At 49.5% G+C, this 18,373-nt stretch overlaps 4 non-coding genes across 4 annotated transcripts; all 4 read left to right on the top strand.

The window, feature by feature from the left end:
• The first annotated feature begins 5,655 nt into the window (after positions 1–5,655).
• On the top strand, positions 5,656–5,728 carry TRNAR-ACG (transfer RNA arginine (anticodon ACG)). Its single transcript has one exon. It is a non-coding gene; the product is annotated as a tRNA-Arg (tRNA).
• A 1,423-nt stretch (positions 5,729–7,151) lies between these two features.
• TRNAR-ACG (transfer RNA arginine (anticodon ACG)) lies at positions 7,152–7,224 on the top strand. Its single transcript has one exon. It is a non-coding gene; the product is annotated as a tRNA-Arg (tRNA).
• Positions 7,225–11,478: 4,254 nt separating this feature from the next.
• Positions 11,479–11,551, top strand: TRNAR-ACG (transfer RNA arginine (anticodon ACG)). Its single transcript has one exon. It is a non-coding gene; the product is annotated as a tRNA-Arg (tRNA).
• A 6,447-nt stretch (positions 11,552–17,998) lies between these two features.
• TRNAR-ACG (transfer RNA arginine (anticodon ACG)) lies at positions 17,999–18,071 on the top strand. Its single transcript has one exon. It is a non-coding gene; the product is annotated as a tRNA-Arg (tRNA).
• Positions 18,072–18,373: the final 302 nt, after the last annotated feature.

Raw genomic sequence — 18,373 nt, 5'->3', positions numbered from 1 at the left:
AGCAGGGTTCAGAAAGGAGTCATGTGAAGTCCAGCAGGGTTCAGATATATGTCATGTGAAGTCCAGCAGGGTTCAGAAAAGTTGGTGCATTCATTTGTGTTCAGCTGCAATTCCGAGTACTTGTCAGAGGCCTTTGTGCGCGTGGCTCAGGAACGTGCACGTCTGCGACAACCGGAGACCTCTTACGTTGATCACTCATTATTGCAGCACTAAAACATATCAGTAGGAGTGATAGTTAGTAGTCACATGGGCCAGTAGCGCAATGGATAACGCGTCTGACTACGAATCAGAAGATTGTAGGTTCGACTCCTACCTGGCTCAAAACTGATTTTGACTTCACTTTTAGCAATATTTAATGAAGTCGCGTGGTCGCTTTGCTTCTTCAACATATTTTCCTGAAGTCGAATTCATTGGAGTGGTAGTCCACCCCTTGGTGACGATTGAGTAACCTTGGTCACCTCTTTAAAATACAGTCGCGACCCTCGCGTCAAGGATTTGGCAACAGATTACGTCATCTTCCCGTTCCAAACCTGCTTTTTTAGTTCTACTTCCTTGAGGAACAGAGAAACCCAAGGTATCACCGCCATCGGAACGAGGGTCAAGCTGGGCTCAAGTCTTTCACGAACCTGCTGGCCAGGCCCAACGTTCAAATATGGTTGGAGGAGGAATTTGTCATTTGTTCCGGCTGCCTGCGAAAGCTCGCCCATGCTTCCTGAAGTACACTGGGATCTGCAACGTCGACCAACGAAGACTGGCAGACAGTCAGTGAAAAGGCACGGTCATGTGAAGTCCAGCAGGGTTCAGAAAGATGTCGTAGGAGGTCAAGCAGGGTTCAGAAAGAGGTCAGAGGAGGTTCAGCAGGGTTCAGAAAGAGGTCATAGGAGGTCCAGCAGGGTACAGAAAGAGGTCGCAGTAGGTCCAGCAGGGTTCAGAAAGAGGTCATGTGAAGTCCAGCAGGGTTCAGATAGAGGTCATGTGAAGTCCAGCAGGGTTCAGATAGAGGTCATAGGAGGTCCAGCAGGGTTCAGAAAGATGTCGCAGTAGGTCCAGCAGGGTACAGAAAGAGGTCGCAGTAGGTCCAGCAGGGTTCAGAAAGAGGTCATAGGAAGTCCAGCAGGGTACAGAAAGAGGTCATAGGAGGTCCAGCAGGGTAGAGAAAGAGGTCATGTGAAGTCCAGCAGGGTTCAGATAGAGGTCATGTGAAGTCCAGCAGGGTTCAGATAGAGGTCATGTGAATCCAGCAGGGTTCAGATAGAGGTCATGTGAAGTCCAGCAGGGTTCAGAAAGATGTCGTAGGAGGTCAATCAGGGTTCAGAAAGAGGTCAGAGGAGGTTCAGCAGGGTTCAGAGAGAGGCCATAGGAGGTCCAGCAGGGTACAGAAAGAGGTCATAGGAGGTCCAGCAGGGTACAGAAAGAGGTCGCAGTAGGTCCAGCAGGGTTCAGATATATGTCATGTGAAGTCCAGCATGGTTCAGATAGAGGTCGTGTGAAGTCCAGCAGGGTTCAGATAGAGGTCATGTGAATTTCAGCAGGGTTCAGAAAGAGGTCATGTGAAGTCCAGCAGGGTTCAGAAAAGTTGGTGCATTCATTTGTGTTCAGCTGCAATTCCGAGTACTTGTCAGAGGCCTTTGTGCGCGTGGCTCAGGGACGTGCACGTCTGCGACAACCGGAGACCCCTTACGTTGATCACTCATTATTGCAGCACTAAAACATATCAGTAGGAGTGATAGCTAGTAGTCACATGGGCCAGTGTCGCAATGGATAACGCGTCTGACTACGAATCAGAAGATTGTAGGTTCGACTCCTACCTGGCTCGAAACTGATTTTGACTTCACTTTTAGCAATATTTAATGAAGTCGCGTGGTCGCTTTGCTTCTTCAACATATTTTCCTGAAGTCGAATTCATTGGAGTGGTAGTCCACCCCTTGGTGACGATTGAGTAACCTTGGTCACCTCTTTAAAATACAGTCGCGAGCCTCGCGTCAAGGATTTGGCAACAGATTACGTCATCTTCCCGTTCCAAACCTGCTTTTTTAGTTCTACTTCCTTGAGGAACAGAGAAACCCAAGGTATCACCGCCATCGGAACGAGGGTCAAGCTGGGCTCAAGTCTTTCACGAACCTGCTGGCCAGGCCCAACGTTCAAATATGGTTGGAGGAGGAATTTGTCATTTGTTCCGGCTGCCTGCGAAAGCTCGCCCATGCTTCCTGAAGTACACTGGGATCTGCAACGTCGACCAACGAAGACTGGCAGACCGTCAGTGAAAAGGCACGGTCATGTGAAGTCCAGCGGGGTTCAGAAAGATGTCGTAGGAGGTCAAGCAGGGTTCAGAAAGAGGTCAGAGGAGGTTCAGCAGGGTTCAGAAAGAGGTCATAGGAGGTCCAGCAGGGTACAGAAAGAGGGCGCAGTAGGTCCAGCAGGGTTCAGAAAGAGGTCATGTGAAGTCCAGCAGGGTTCAGATAGAGGTCATGTGAAGTCCAGCAGGGTTCAGAAAGATGTCGTAGGAGGTCAATCAGGGTTCAGAAAGAGGTCAGAGGAGGTTCAGCAGGGTTCAGAAAGAGGTCATAGGAGGTCCAGCAGGGTACAGAAAGAGGTCGCAGTAGGTCCAGCAGGGTTCAGATATATGTCATGTGAAGTCCAGCATGGTTCAGATAGAGGTCGTGTGAAGTCCAGCAGGGTTCAGATAGAGGTCATGTGAAGTTCAGCAGGGTTCAGAAAGAGGTCATGTGAAGTCCAGCAGGGTTCAGAAAAGTTGATGCATTCATTTGTGTTCAGCTGCAATTCCGAGTACTTGTCAGAGGCCTTTGTGCGCGTGGCTCAGGAACGTGCACGTCTGCGACAACCGGAGACCCCTTACGTTGATCACTCATTATTGCAGCACTAAAACATATCAGTAGGAGTGATAGGTAGTAGTCACATGGGCAAGTGGCGCAATGGATAACGCGTCTGACTACGAATCAGAAGATTGTAGGTTCGACTCCTACCTGGCTCAAAACTGATTTTGACTTCACTTTTAGCAATATTTAATGAAGTCGCGTGGTCGCTTTGCTTCTTCAACATATTTTCCTGAAGTCGAATTCATTGGAGTGGTCGTCCACCCCTTGGTGACGATTGAGTAACCTTGGTCACCTCTTTAAAATACAGTCGCGACCCTCGCGTCAAGGATTTCGCAACAGATTACGTCATCTTCCCGTTCCAAACCTGCTTTTTTAGTTCTACTTCCTTGAGGAACAGAGAAACCCAAGGTATCACCGCCATCGGAACGAGGGTCAAGCTGGGCTCAAGTCTTTCACGAACCTGCTGGCCAGGCCCAACGTTCAAATATGGTTGGAGGAGGAATTTGTCATTTGTTCCGGCTGCCTGCGAAAGCTCGCCCATGCTTCCTGAAGTACACTGGGATCTGCAACGTCGACCAACGAAGACTGGCAGACCGTCAGTGAAAAGGCACGGTCATGTGAAGTCCAGCAGGGTTCAGAAAGAGGTCATAGGAGGTCCAGCAGGGTACAGAAAGAGGTTGCAGTAGGTCCAGCAGGGTTCAGAAAGAGGTCATGTGAAGTCCAGCAGGGTACAGAAAGAGGTCGCAGTAGGTCCAGCAGGGTTCAGATAGAGGTCATGTGAAGTCCAGCAGGGTTCAGAAAGATGTCGTAGGAGGTCAATCAGGGTTCAGAAAGAGGTCAGAGGAGGTTCAGCAGGGTTCAGAAAGAGGTCATAGGAAGTCCAGCAGGGTACAGAAAGAGGTCATAGGAGGTCCAGCAGGGTAGAGAAAGAGGTCATGTGAAGTCCAGCAGGGTTCAGATAGAGGTCATGTGAAGTCCAGCAGGGTTCAGATAGAGGTCATGTGAAGTCCAGCAGGGTTCAGATAGAGGTCATGTGAAGTCCAGCAGGGTTCAGAAAGATGTCGTAGGAGGTCAATCAGGGTTCAGAAAGAGGTCAGAGGAGGTTCAGCAGGGTTCAGAGAGGGGCCATAGGAGGTCCAGCAGGGTACAGAAAGAGGTCATAGGAGGTCCAGCAGGGTACAGAAAGAGGTCGCAGTAGGTCCAGCAGGGTTCAGATATATGTCATGTGAAGTCCAGCATGGTTCAGATAGAGGTCGTGTGAAGTCCAGCAGGGTTCAGATAGAGGTCATGTGAAGTTCAGCAGGGTTCAGAAAGAGGTCATGTGAAGTCCAGCTGGGTTCAGAAAAGTTGGTGCATTCATTTGTGTTCAGCTGCAATTCCGAGTACTTGTCAGAGGCCTTTGTGCGCGTGGCTCAGGAACGTGCACGTCTGCGACAACCGGAGACCCCTTCCGTTGATCACTCATTATTGCAGCACTAAAACATATTAGTAGGAGTGGTAGCTAGTAGTCACATGGGCCAGTGGCGCAATGGATAACGCGTCTGACTACGAATCAGAAGATTGTAGGTTCGACTCCTACCTGGCTCGAAACTGATTTTGACTTCACTTTTAGCAATATTTAACGAAGTCGCGTGGGCTCTTTGCTTCTTGAACATATTTTCCTGAAGTCGAATTCATTGGAGTGGTAGTCCACCCCTTGGTGACGATTGAGTAACCTTGGTCACCTCTTTAAAATACAGTCGCGACCCTCGCGTCAAGGATTTGGCAACATATTACGTCATCTTCCCGTTCCAAACCTGCTTTTTTAGTTCTACTTCCTTGAGGAACAGAGAAACCCAAGGTATCACCGCCATCGGAACGAGGGTCAAGCTGGGCTCAAGTCTTTCACGAACCTGCTGGCCAGGCCCAACGTTCAAATATGGTTGGAGGAGGAATTTGTCATTTGTTCTGGCTGCCTGCGAAAGCTCGCCCATGCTTCCTGAAGTACACTGGGATCTGCAACGTCGACCAACGAAGACTGGCAGACCGTCAGTGAAAAGGCACGGTCATGTGAAGTCCAGCAGGGTTCAGAAAGATGTCGTAGGAGGTCAAGCAGGGTTCAGAAAGAGGTCAGAGGAGGTTCAGCAGGGTTCAGAAAGAGGTCATAGGAGGTCCAGCAGGGTACAGAAAGAGGTCGCAGTAGGTCCAGCAGGGTTCAGAAAGAGGTCATGTGAAGTCCAGCAGGGTTCAGATAGAGGTCATGTGAAGTCCAGCAGGGTTCAGATAGAGGTAATGTGAAGTCCAGCAGGGTTCAAAAAGATGTCGTAGGAGGTCAATCAGGGTTCAGAAAGAGGTCAGAGGAGGTTCAGCAGGGTTCAGAAAGAGGTCATAGGAGGTCCAGCAGGGTACAGAAAGAGGTCGCAGTAGGTCCAGCAGGGTTCAGAAAGAGGTCATGTGAAGTCCAGCAGGGTTCAGATAGAGGTCATGTGAAGTCCAGCAGGGTTCAGAAAGGAGTCATGTGAAGTCCAGCAGGGTTCAGATATATGTCATGTGAAGTCCAGCATGGTTCAGATAGAGGTCGTGTGAAGTCCAGCAGGGTTCAGATAGAGGTCATGTGAAGTTCAGCAGGGTTCAGAAAGAGGTCATGTGAAGTCCAGCAGGGTTCAGAAAAGTTGGTGCATTCATTTGTGTTCAGCTGCAATTCCGAGTACTTGTCAGAGGCCTTTGTGCGCGTGGCTCAGGAACGTGCACGTCTGCGACAACCGGAGACCCCTTACGTTGATCACTCATTATTGCAGCACTAAAACATATCAGTAGGAGTGATAGCTAGTAGTCACATGGGCCAGTGGCGCAATGGATAACGCGTCTGACTACGAATCAGAAGATTGTAGGTTCGACTCCTACCTGGCTCAAAACTGATTTTGACTTCACTTTTAGCAATATTTAATGAAGTCGCGTGGTCGCTTTGCTTCTTCAACATATTTTCCTGAAGTCGAATTCATTGGAGTGGTAGTCCACCCCTTGGTGACGATTGAGTAACCTTGGTCACCTCTTTAAAATACAGTCGCGACCCTCGCGTCAAGGATTTGGCAACAGATTACGTCATCTTCCCGTTCCAAACCTGCTTTTTTAGTTCTACTTCCTTGAGGAACAGAGAAACCCAAGGTATCACCGCCATCGGAACGAGGGTCAAGCTGGGCTCAAGTCTTTCACGAACCTGCTGGCCAGGCCCAACGTTCAAATATGGTTGGAGGAGGAATTTGTCATTTGTTCCGGCTGCCTGCGAAAGCTCGCCCATGCTTCCTGAAGTACACTGGGATCTGCAACGTCGACCAACGAAGACTGGCAGACCGTCAGTGAAAAGGCACGGTCATGTGAAGTCCAGCAGGGTTCAGAAAGATGTCGTAGGAGGTCAAGCAGGGTTCAGAAAGAGGTCAGAGGAGGTTCAGCAGGGTTCAGAAAGAGGTCATAGGAGGTCCAGCAGGGTACAGAAAGAGGTCGCAGTAGGACCAGCAGGGTTCAGAAAGAGGTCATGTGAAGTCCAGCAGGGTTCAGATAGAGGTCATGTGAAGTCCAGCAGGGTTCAGATAGAGGTCATGTAAAGTCCAGCAGGGTTCAGAAAGATGTCGTAGGAGGTCAATCAGGGTTCAGAAAGAGGTCAGAGGAGGTTCAGCAGGGTTCAGAAAGAGGTCATAGGAGGTCCAGCAGGGTACAGAAAGAGGTCATAGGAGGTCCAGCAGGGTAGAGAAAGAGGTCATGTGAAGTCCAGCAGGGTTCAGATAGAGGTCATGTGAAGTCCAGCAGGGTTCAGATAGAGGTCATGTGAAGTCCAGCAGGGTTCAGATAGAGGTCATGTGAAGTCCAGCAGGGTTCAGAAAGATGTCGTAGGAGGTCAATCAGGGTTCAGAAAGAGGTCAGAGGAGGTTCAGCAGGGTTCAGAGAGAGGCCATAGGAGGTCCAGCAGGGTACAGAAAGAGGTCATAGGAGGTCCAGCAGGGTACAGAAAGAGGTCGCAGTAGGTCCAGCAGGGTTCAGATATATGTCATGTGAAGTCCAGCATGGTTCAGATAGAGGTCGTGTGAAGTCCAGCAGGGTTCAGATAGAGGTCATGTGAAGTTCAGCAGGGTTCAGAAAGAGGTCATGTGAAGTCCAGCAGGGTTCAGAAAAGTTGGTGCATTCATTTGTGTTCAGCTGCAATTCCGAGTACTTGTCAGAGGCTTTTGTGCGCGTGGCTCAGGAACGTGCACGTCTGCGACAACCGGAGACCCCTTACGTTGATCACTCATTATTGCAGCACTAAAACATATCAGTAGGAATGATAGCTAGTAGTCACATGGGCCAGTGGCGCAATGGATAACGCGTCTGACTACGAATCAGAAGATTGTAGGTTCGACTCCTACCTGGCTCAAAACTGATTTTGACTTCACTTTTAGCAATATTTAATGAAGTCGCGTGGTCGCTTTGCTTCTTCAACATATTTTCCTGAAGTCGAATTCATTGGAGTGGTAGTCCACCCCTTGGTGACGATTGAGTAACCTTGGTCACCTCTTTAAAATACAGTCGCGACCCTCGCGTCAAGGATTTGGCAACAGATTACGTCATCTTCCCGTTCCAAACCTGCTTTTTTAGTTCTACTTCCTTGAGGAACAGAGAAACCCAAGGTATCACCGCCATCGGAACGAGGGTCAAGCTGGGCTCAAGTCTTTCACGAACCTGCTGGCCAGGCCCAACGTTCAAATATGGTTGGAGGAGGAATTTGTCATTTGTTCCGGCTGCCTGCGAAAGCTCGCCCATGCTTCCTGAAGTACACTGGGATCTGCAACGTCGACCAACGAAGACTGGCAGACCGTCAGTGAAAAGGCACGGTCATGTGAAGTCCAGCAGGGTTCAGAAAGATGTCGTAGGAGGTCAAGCAGGGTTCAGAAAGAGGTCAGAGGAGGTTCAGCAGGGTTCAGAAAGAGGTCATAGGAGGTCCAGCAGGGTACAGAAAGAGGTCGCAGTAGGTCCAGCAGGGTTCAGAAAGAGGTCATGTGAAGTCCAGCAGGGTTCAGATAGAGGTCATGTGAAGTCCAGCAGGGTTCAGATAGAGGTCATGTGAAGTCCAGCAGGGTTCAGATATATGTCATGTGAAGTCCAGCATGGTTCAGATAGAGGTCGTGTGAAGTCCAGCAGGGTTCAGATAGAGGTCATGTGAAGTTCAGCAGGGTTCAGAAAGAGGTCATGTGAAGTCCAGCAGGGTTCAGAAAAGTTGGTGCATTCATTTGTGTTCAGCTGCAATTCCGAGTACTTGTCAGAGGCCTTTGTGCGCGTGGCTCAGGAACGTGCACGTCTGCGACAACCTGAGACCCCTTACGTTGATCACTCATTATTGCAGCACTAAAACATATCAGTAGGAGTGATAGCTAGTAGTCACATGGGCCAGTGGCGCAATGCATAACACGTCTGACTACGAATCAGAAGATTGTAGGTTCGACTCCGACCTGGCTCAAAACTGATTTTGACTTCACTTTTACCAATATTTAATGAAGTCGCGTGGTCGCTTTGCTTCTTCAACATATTTTCCTGAAGTCGAATTCATTGGAGTGGTAGTCCACCCCTTGGTGACGATTGAGTAACCTTGGTCACCTCTTTAAAATACAGTCGCGACCCTCGCGTCAAGGATTTGGCAACAGATTACGTCATCTTCCCGTTCCAAACCTGCTTTTTTAGTTCTACTTCCTTGAGGAACAGAGAAACCCAAGGTATCACCGCCATCGGAACGAGGGTCAAGCTGGGCTCAAGTCTTTCACGAACCTGCTGGCCAGGCCCAACGTTCAAATATGGTTGGAGGAGGAATTTGTCATTTGTTCCGTCTGCCTGCGAAAGCTCGCCCATGCTTCCTGAAGTACACTGGGATCTGCAACGTCGACCAACGAAGACTGGCAGACCGTCAGTGAAAAGGCACGGTCATGTGAAGTCCAGCAGGGTTCAGAAAGATGTCGTAGGAGGTCAAGCAGGGTTCAGAAAGAGGTCAGAGGAGGTTCAGCAGGGTTCAGAAAGAGGTCATAGGAGGTCCAGCAGGGTACAGAAAGAGGTCGCAGTAGGTCCAGCAGGGTTCAGAAAGAGGTCATGTGAAGTCCAGCAGGGTTCAGATAGAGGTCATGTGAAGTCCAGCAGGGTTCAGATATAGGTCATGTGAAGTCCAGCAGGGTTCAAAAAGATGTCGTAGGAGGTCAATCAGGGTTCAGAAAGAGGTCAGAGGAGGTTCAGCAGGGTTCAGAAAGAGGTCATAGGAGGTCCAGCAGGGTACAGAAAGAGGTCGCAGTAGGTCCAGCAGGGTTCAGAAAGAGGTCATGTGAAGTCCAGCAGGGTTCAGATAGAGGTCATGTGAAGTCCAGCAGGGTTCAGAAAGGAGTCATGTGAAGTCCAGCAGGGTTCAGATATATGTCATGTGAAGTCCAGCATGGTTCAGATAGAGGTCGTGTGAAGTCCAGCAGGGTTCAGATAGAGGTCATGTGAAGTCCAGCAGGGTTCAAAAAGATTTCGTAGGAGGTCAATCAGGGTTCAGAAAGAGGTCAGAGGAGGTTCAGCAGGGTTCAGAAAGAGGTCATAGGAGGTCCAGCAGGGTACAGAAAGAGGTCGCAGTAGGTCCAGCAGGGTTCAGAAAGAGGTCATGTGAAGTCCAGCAGGGTTCAGATCGAGGTCATGTGAAGTCCAGCAGGGTTCAGATAGAGGTCATGTGAAGTCCAGCAGGGTTCAGATAGAGGTCATGTGAAGTCCAGCAGGGTTCAGAAAGATGTCGTAGGAGGTCAATCAGGGTTCAGAAAGAGGTCAGAGGAGGTTCAGCAGGGTTCAGAAAGAGGTCATAGGAAGTCCAGCAGGGTACAGAAAGAGGTCATAGGAGGTCCAGCAGGGTAGAGAAAGAGGTCATGTGAAGTCCAGCAGGGTTCAGATAGAGGTCATGTGAAGTCCAGCAGGGTTCAGATAGAGGTCATGTGAATCCAGCAGGGTTCAGATAGAGGTCATGTGAAGTCCAGCAGGGTTCAGAAAGATGTCGTAGGAGGTCAATCAGGGTTCAGAAAGAGGTCAGAGGAGGTTCAGCAGGGTTCAGAGAGAGGCCATAGGAGGTCCAGCAGGGTACAGAAAGAGGTCATAGGAGGTCCAGCAGGGTACAGAAAGAGGTCGCAGTAGGTCCAGCAGGGTTCAGATATATGTCATGTGAAGTCCAGCATGGTTCAGATAGAGGTCGTGTGAAGTCCAGCAGGGTTCAGATAGAGGTCATGTGAATTTCAGCAGGGTTCAGAAAGAGGTCATGTGAAGTCCAGCAGGGTTCAGAAAAGTTGGTGCATTCATTTGTGTTCAGCTGCAATTCCGAGTACTTGTCAGAGGCCTTTGTGCGCGTGGCTCAGGGACGTGCACGTCTGCGACAACCGGAGACCCCTTACGTTGATCACTCATTATTGCAGCACTAAAACATATCAGTAGGAGTGATAGCTAGTAGTCACATGGGCCAGTGTCGCAATGGATAACGCGTCTGACTACGAATCAGAAGATTGTAGGTTCGACTCCTACCTGGCTCGAAACTGATTTTGACTTCACTTTTAGCAATATTTAATGAAGTCGCGTGGTCGCTTTGCTTCTTCAACATATTTTCCTGAAGTCGAATTCATTGGAGTGGTAGTCCACCCCTTGGTGACGATTGAGTAACCTTGGTCACCTCTTTAAAATACAGTCGCGAGCCTCGCGTCAAGGATTTGGCAACAGATTACGTCATCTTCCCGTTCCAAACCTGCTTTTTTAGTTCTACTTCCTTGAGGAACAGAGAAACCCAAGGTATCACCGCCATCGGAACGAGGGTCAAGCTGGGCTCAAGTCTTTCACGAACCTGCTGGCCAGGCCCAACGTTCAAATATGGTTGGAGGAGGAATTTGTCATTTGTTCCGGCTGCCTGCGAAAGCTCGCCCATGCTTCCTGAAGTACACTGGGATCTGCAACGTCGACCAACGAAGACTGGCAGACCGTCAGTGAAAAGGCACGGTCATGTGAAGTCCAGCGGGGTTCAGAAAGATGTCGTAGGAGGTCAAGCAGGGTTCAGAAAGAGGTCAGAGGAGGTTCAGCAGGGTTCAGAAAGAGGTCATAGGAGGTCCAGCAGGGTACAGAAAGAGGGCGCAGTAGGTCCAGCAGGGTTCAGAAAGAGGTCATGTGAAGTCCAGCAGGGTTCAGATAGAGGTCATGTGAAGTCCAGCAGGGTTCAGAAAGATGTCGTAGGAGGTCAATCAGGGTTCAGAAAGAGGTCAGAGGAGGTTCAGCAGGGTTCAGAAAGAGGTCATAGGAGGTCCAGCAGGGTACAGAAAGAGGTCGCAGTAGGTCCAGCAGGGTTCAGATATATGTCATGTGAAGTCCAGCATGGTTCAGATAGAGGTCGTGTGAAGTCCAGCAGGGTTCAGATAGAGGTCATGTGAAGTTCAGCAGGGTTCAGAAAGAGGTCATGTGAAGTCCAGCAGGGTTCAGAAAAGTTGATGCATTCATTTGTGTTCAGCTGCAATTCCGAGTACTTGTCAGAGGCCTTTGTGCGCGTGGCTCAGGAACGTGCACGTCTGCGACAACCGGAGACCCCTTACGTTGATCACTCATTATTGCAGCACTAAAACATATCAGTAGGAGTGATAGGTAGTAGTCACATGGGCCAGTGGCGCAATGGATAACGCGTCTGACTACGAATCAGAAGATTGTAGGTTCGACTCCTACCTGGCTCAAAACTGATTTTGACTTCACTTTTAGCAATATTTAATGAAGTCGCGTGGTCGCTTTGCTTCTTCAACATATTTTCCTGAAGTCGAATTCATTGGAGTGGTCGTCCACCCCTTGGTGACGATTGAGTAACCTTGGTCACCTCTTTAAAATACAGTCGCGACCCTCGCGTCAAGGATTTGGCAACAGATTACGTCATCTTCCCGTTCCAAACCTGCTTTTTTAGTTCTACTTCCTTGAGGAACAGAGAAACCCAAGGTATCACCGCCATCGGAACGAGGGTCAAGCTGGGCTCAAGTCTTTCACGAACCTGCTGGCCAGGCCCAACGTTCAAATATGGTTGGAGGAGGAATTTGTCATTTGTTCCGGCTGCCTGCGAAAGCTCGCCCATGCTTCCTGAAGTACACTGGGATCTGCAACGTCGACCAACGAAGACTGGCAGACCGTCAGTGAAAAGGCACGGTCATGTGAAGTCCAGCAGGGTTCAGAAAGAGGTCATAGGAGGTCCAGCAGGGTACAGAAAGAGGTTGCAGTAGGTCCAGCAGGGTTCAGAAAGAGGTCATGTGAAGTCCAGCAGGGTACAGAAAGAGGTCGCAGTAGGTCCAGCAGGGTTCAGATAGAGGTCATGTGAAGTCCAGCAGGGTTCAGAAAGATGTCGTAGGAGGTCAATCAGGGTTCAGAAAGAGGTCAGAGGAGGTTCAGCAGGGTTCAGAAAGAGGTCATAGGAAGTCCAGCAGGGTACAGAAAGAGGTCATAGGAGGTCCAGCAGGGTAGAGAAAGAGGTCATGTGAAGTCCAGCAGGGTTCAGATAGAGGTCATGTGAAGTCCAGCAGGGTTCAGATAGAGGTCATGTGAAGTCCAGCAGGGTTCAGATAGAGGTCATGTGAAGTCCAGCAGGGTTCAGAAAGATGTCGTAGGAGGTCAATCAGGGTTCAGAAAGAGGTCAGAGGAGGTTCAGCAGGGTTCAGAGAGGGGCCATAGGAGGTCCAGCAGGGTACAGAAAGAGGTCATAGGAGGTCCAGCAGGGTACAGAAAGAGGTCGCAGTAGGTCCAGCAGGGTTCAGATATATGTCATGTGAAGTCCAGCATGGTTCAGATAGAGGTTGTGTGAAGTCCAGCAGGGTTCAGATAGAGGTCATGTGAAGTTCAGCAGGGTTCAGAAAGAGGTCATGTGAAGTCCAGCAGGGTTCAGAAAAGTTGGTGCATTCATTTGTGTTCAGCTGCAATTCCGAGTACTTGTCAGAGGCCTTTGTGCGCGTGGCTCAGGAACGTGCACGTCTGCGACAACCGGAGACCCCTTCCGTTGATCACTCATTATTGCAGCACTAAAACATATTAGTAGGAGTGGTAGCTAGTAGTCACATGGGCCAGTGTCGCAATGGATAACGCGTCTGACTACGAATCAGAAGATTGTAGGTTCGACTCCTACCTGGCTCGAAACTGATTTTGACTTCACTTTTAGCAATATTTAACGAAGTCGCGTGGGCTCTTTGCTTCTTGAACATATTTTCCTGAAGTCGAATTCATTGGAGTGGTAGTCCACCCCTTGGTGACGATTGAGTAACCTTGGTCACCTCTTTAAAATACAGTCGCGACCCTCGCGTCAAGGATTTGGCAACATATTACGTCATCTTCCCGTTCCAAACCTGCTTTTTTAGTTCTACTTCCTTGAGGAACAGAGAAACCCAAGGTATCACCGCCATCGGAACGAGGGTCAAGCTGGGCTCAAGTCTTTCACGAACCTGCTGGCCAGGCCCAACGTTCAAATATGGTTGGAGGAGGAATTTGTCATTTGTTCTGGCTGCCTGCGAAAGCTCGCCCATGCTTCCTGAAGTACACTGGGATCTGCAACGTCGACCAACGAAGACTGGCAGACCGTCAGTGAAAAGGCACGGTCATGTGAAGTCCAGCAGGGTTCAGAAAGATGTCGTAGGAGGTCAAGCAGGGTTCAGAAAGAGGTCAGAGGAGGTTCAGCAGGGTTCAGAAAGAGGTCATAGGAGGTCCAGCAGGGTACAGAAAGAGGTCGCAGTAGGTCCAGCAGGGTTCAGAAAGAGGTCATGTGAAGTCCAGCAGGGTTCAGATAGAGGTCATGTGAAGTCCAGCAGGGTTCAGATAGAGGTAATGTGAAGTCCAGCAGGGTTCAAAAAGATGTCGTAGGAGGTCAATCAGGGTTCAGAAAGAGGTCAGAGGAGGTTCAGCAGGGTTCAGAAAGAGGTCATAGGAGGTCCAGCAGGGTACAGAAAGAGGTCGCAGTAGGTCCAGCAGGGTTCAGAAAGAGGTCATGTGAAGTCCAGCAGGGTTCAGATAGAGGTCATGTGAAGTCCAGCAGGGTTCAGAAAGGAGTCATGTGAAGTCCAGCAGGGTTCAGATATATGTCATGTGAAGTCCAGCATGGTTCAGATGGAGGTCGTGTGAAGTCCAGCAGGGTTCAGATAGAGGTCATGTGAAGTTCAGCAGGGTTCAGAAAGAGGTCATGTGAAGTCCAGCAGGGTTCAGAAAAGTTGGTGCATTCATTTGTGTTCAGCTGCAATTCCGAGTACTTGTCAGAGGCCTTTGTGCGCGTGGCTCAGGAACGTGCACGTCTGCGACAACCGGAGACCCCTTACGTTGATCACTCATTATTGCAGCACTAAAACATATCAGTAGGAATGATAGCTAGTAGTCACATGGGCCAGTGGCGCAATGGATAACGCGTCTGACTACGAATCAGAAGATTGTAAGTTCGACTCCTACCTGGCTCAAAACTGATTTTGACTTCACTTTTAGCAATATTTAATGAAGTCGCGTGGTCGCTTTGCTTCTTCAACATATTTTCCTGAAGTCGAATTCATTGGAGTGGTAGTCCACCCCTTGGTGACGATTGAGTAACCTTGGTCACCTCTTTAAAATACAGTCGCGACCCTCGCGTCAAGGATTTGGCAACAGATTACGTCATCTTCCCGTTCCAAACCTGCTTTTTTAGTTCTACTTCCTTGAGGAACAGAGAAACCCAAGGTATCACCGCCATCGGAACGAGGGTCAAGCTGGGCTCAAGTCTTTCACGAACCTGCTGGCCAGGCCCAACGTTCAAATATGGTTGGAGGAGGAATTTGTCATTTGTTCCGGCTGCCTGCGAAAGCTCGCCCATGCTTCCTGAAGTACACTGGGATCTGCAACGTCGACCAACGAAGACTGGCAGACCGTCAGTGAAAAGGCACGGTCATGTGAAGTCCAGCAGGGTTCAGAAAGATGTCGTAGGAGGTCAAGCAGGGTTCAGAAAGAGGTCAGAGGAGGTTCAGCAGGGTTCAGAAAGAGGTCATAGGAGGTCCAGCAGGGTACAGAAAGAGGTCGCAGTAGGTCCAGCAGGGTTCAGAAAGAGGTCATGTGAAGTCCAGCAGGGTTCAGATAGAGGTCATGTGAAGTCCAGCAGGGTTCAGATAGAGGTCATGTGAAGTCCAGCAGGGTTCAGAAAGATGTCGTAGGAGGTCAATCAGGGTTCAGAAAGAGGTCAGAGGAGGTTCAGCAGGGTTCAGAAAGAGGTCATAGGAGGTCCAGCAGGGTACAGAAAGAGGTCGCAGTAGGTCCAGCAGGGTTCAGAAAGAGGTCATGTGAAGTCCAGCAGGGTTCAGATAGAGGTCATGTGAAGTCCAGCAGGGTTCAGAAAGGAGTCATGTGAAGTCCAGCAGGGTTCAGATATATGTCATGTGAAGTCCAGCAGGGTTCAGAAAAGTTGGTGCATTCATTTGTGTTCAGCTGCAATTCCGAGTACTTGTCAGAGGCCTTTGTGCGCGTGGCTCAGGAACGTGCACGTCTGCGACAACCGGAGACCCCTCACGTTGATCACTCATTATTGCAGCACTAAAACATATCAGTAGGAGTGGTAGCTAGTAGTCACATGGGAGAGTGGTGCAATGGATATCGCGTCTGACTACGAATCAGAAGATTGTAGGTTCGACTCCTACCTGGCTCAAACCTGATTTTGACTTCACTTTTAGCAATATTTAACGAAGTCGCATTGTCGCTTTGCTTCTAAAACATGTTTTCCTGAAGTCGAATTCATTGGAGTGGTCGTCCACCCCTTGGTGACGATTGAGTAACCTTGGTCACCTCTTTAAAATACAGTCGCGACCCTCGCGTCAAGGATTTGGCAACAGATTACGTCATCTTCCCGTTCCAAACCTGCTTCTTTAGTTCTACTTCCTTGTGGAACAGAGAAACCCAAGGTATCACCGCCATCGGAACGAGGGTCAAGCTGGGCTCAAATCTTTCACGAACCTGCTGGCCAGGCCCAACGTTCAAATATGGTTGAAGGAGGAATTTGTCATTTGTTCCGGCTGCCTGCGAAAGCTCGCCCATGCTTCCTGAAGTACACTGGGATCTGCAACGTCGACCAACGAAGACTGGCAGACCGTCAGTGAAAAGGCACGGTCATGTGAAGTCCAGCAGGGTTCAGAAAGATGTCGTAGGAGGTCAAGCAGGGTTCAGAAAGGGGTCAGAGGAGGTTCAGCAGGGTTCAGAAAGAGGTCATAGGAGGTCCAGCAGGGTACAGAAAGAGGTCGCAGTAGGTCCAGCAGGGTTCAGAAAGAGGTCATGTGAAGTCCAGCAGGGTTCAGATAGAGGTCATGTGAAGTCCAGCAGGGTTCAGATAGAGGTCATGTGAAGTCCAGCAGGGTTCAGATATATGTCATGTGAAGTCCAGCATGGTTCAGATAGAGGTCGTGTGAAGTCCAGCAGGGTTCAGATAGAGGTCATGTGAAGTTCAGCAGGGTTCAGAAAGAGGTCATGTGAAGTCCAGCAGGGTTCAGAAAAGTTGGTGCATTCATTTGTGTTCAGCTGCAATTCCGAGTACTTGTCAGAGGCCTTTGTGCGCGTGGCTCAGGAACGTGCACGTCTGCGACAACCTGAGACCCCTTACGTTGATCACTCATTATTGCAGCACTAAAACATATCAGTAGGAGTGATAGCTAGTAGTCACATGGGCCAGTGGCGCAATGCATAACACGTCTGACTACGAATCAGAAGATTGTAGGTTCGACTCCGACCTGGCTCAAAACTGATTTTGACTTCACTTTTACCAATATTTAATGAAGTCGCGTGGTCGCTTTGCTTCTTCAACATATTTTCCTGAAGTCGAATTCATTGGAGTGGTAGTCCACCCCTTGGTGACGATTGAGTAACCTTGGTCACCTCTTTAAAATACAGTCGCGACCCTCGCGTCAAGGATTTGGCAACAGATTACGTCATCTTCCCGTTCCAAACCTGCTTTTTTAGTTCTACTTCCTTGAGGAACAGAGAAACCCAAGGTATCACCGCCATCGGAACGAGGGTCAAGCTGGGCTCAAGTCTTTCACGAACCTGCTGGCCAGGCCCAACGTTCAAATATGGTTGGAGGAGGAATTTGTCATTTGTTCCGTCTGCCTGCGAAAGCTCGCCCATGCTTCCTGAAGTACACTGGGATCTGCAACGTCGACCAACGAAGACTGGCAGACCGTCAGTGAAAAGGCACGGTCATGTGAAGTCCAGCAGGGTTCAGAAAGATGTCGTAGGAGGTCAAGCAGGGTTCAGAAAGAGGTCAGAGGAGGTTCAGCAGGGTTCAGAAAGAGGTCATAGGAGGTCCAGCAGGGTACAGAAAGAGGTCGCAGTAGGTCCAGCAGGGTTCAGAAAGAGGTCATGTGAAGTCCAGCAGGGTTCAGATAGAGGTCATGTGAAGTCCAGCAGGGTTCAGATATAGGTCATGTGAAGTCCAGCAGGGTTCAAAAAGATGTCGTAGGAGGTCAATCAGGGTTCAGAAAGAGGTCAGAGGAGGTTCAGCAGGGTTCAGAAAGAGGTCATAGGAGGTCCAGCAGGGTACAGAAAGAGGTCGCAGTAGGTCCAGCAGGGTTCAGAAAGAGGTCATGTGAAGTCCAGCAGGGTTCAGATAGAGGTCATGTGAAGTCCAGCAGGGTTCAGAAAGGAGTCATGTGAAGTCCAGCAGGGTTCAGATATATGTCATGTGAAGTCCAGCATGGTTCAGATAGAGGTCGTGTGAAGTCCAGCAGGGTTCAGATAGAGGTCATGTGAAGTCCAGCAGGGTTCAAAAAGATTTCGTAGGAGGTCAATCAGGGTTCAGAAAGAGGTCAGAGGAGGTTCAGCAGGGTTCAGAAAGAGGTCATAGGAGGTCCAGCAGGGTACAGAAAGAGGTCGCAGTAGGTCCAGCAGGGTTCAGAAAGAGGTCATGTGAAGTCCAGCAGGGTTCAGATCGAGGTCATGTGAAGTTCAGCAGGGTTCAGAAAGAGGTCATGTGAAGTCCAGCAGGGTTCAGAAAAGTTGGTGCATTCATTTGTGTTCAGCTGCAATTCCGAGGACTTGTCAGAGGCCTTTGTGCGCGTGGCTCAGGAACGTGCACGTCTGCGACAACCGGAGACCCCTTACGTTGATCACTCATTATTGCAGCACTAAAACATATCAGAAGGAGTGATAGCTAGTAGTCACATGGGCCAGTGGCGCAATGGATAACGCGTCTGACTACGAATCAGAAGATTGTAGGTTCGACTCCTACCTGGCTCAAAACTGATTTTGACTTCACTTTTAGCAATATTTAATGAAGTCGCGTGGTCGCTTTGTTCTTCAACATATTTTCCTGAAGTCGAATTCATTGGAGTGGTAGTCCACCCCTTGGTGACGATTGAGTAACCTTGGTCACCTCTTTAAAATACAGTCGCGACCCTCGCGTCAAGGATTTGGCAACAGATTACGTCATCTTCCCGTTCCAAAACTGCTTTTTTAGTTCTACTTCCTTGAGGAACAGAGAAACCCAAGGTATCACCGCCATCGGAACGAGGGTCAAGCTGGGCTCAAGTCTTTCACGA

The sequence above is a fragment of the Myxine glutinosa genome, chromosome 9 (assembly GCF_964187855.1).
Source record: "Myxine glutinosa chromosome 9, kmMyxGlut1.1, whole genome shotgun sequence".
NCBI classification, from domain to species: Eukaryota; Metazoa; Chordata; class Myxini; order Myxiniformes; family Myxinidae; genus Myxine; species Myxine glutinosa.
Note: the sequence above shows the minus strand (reverse complement) of the source record. Positions and strands in the feature narration are given on the sequence as shown.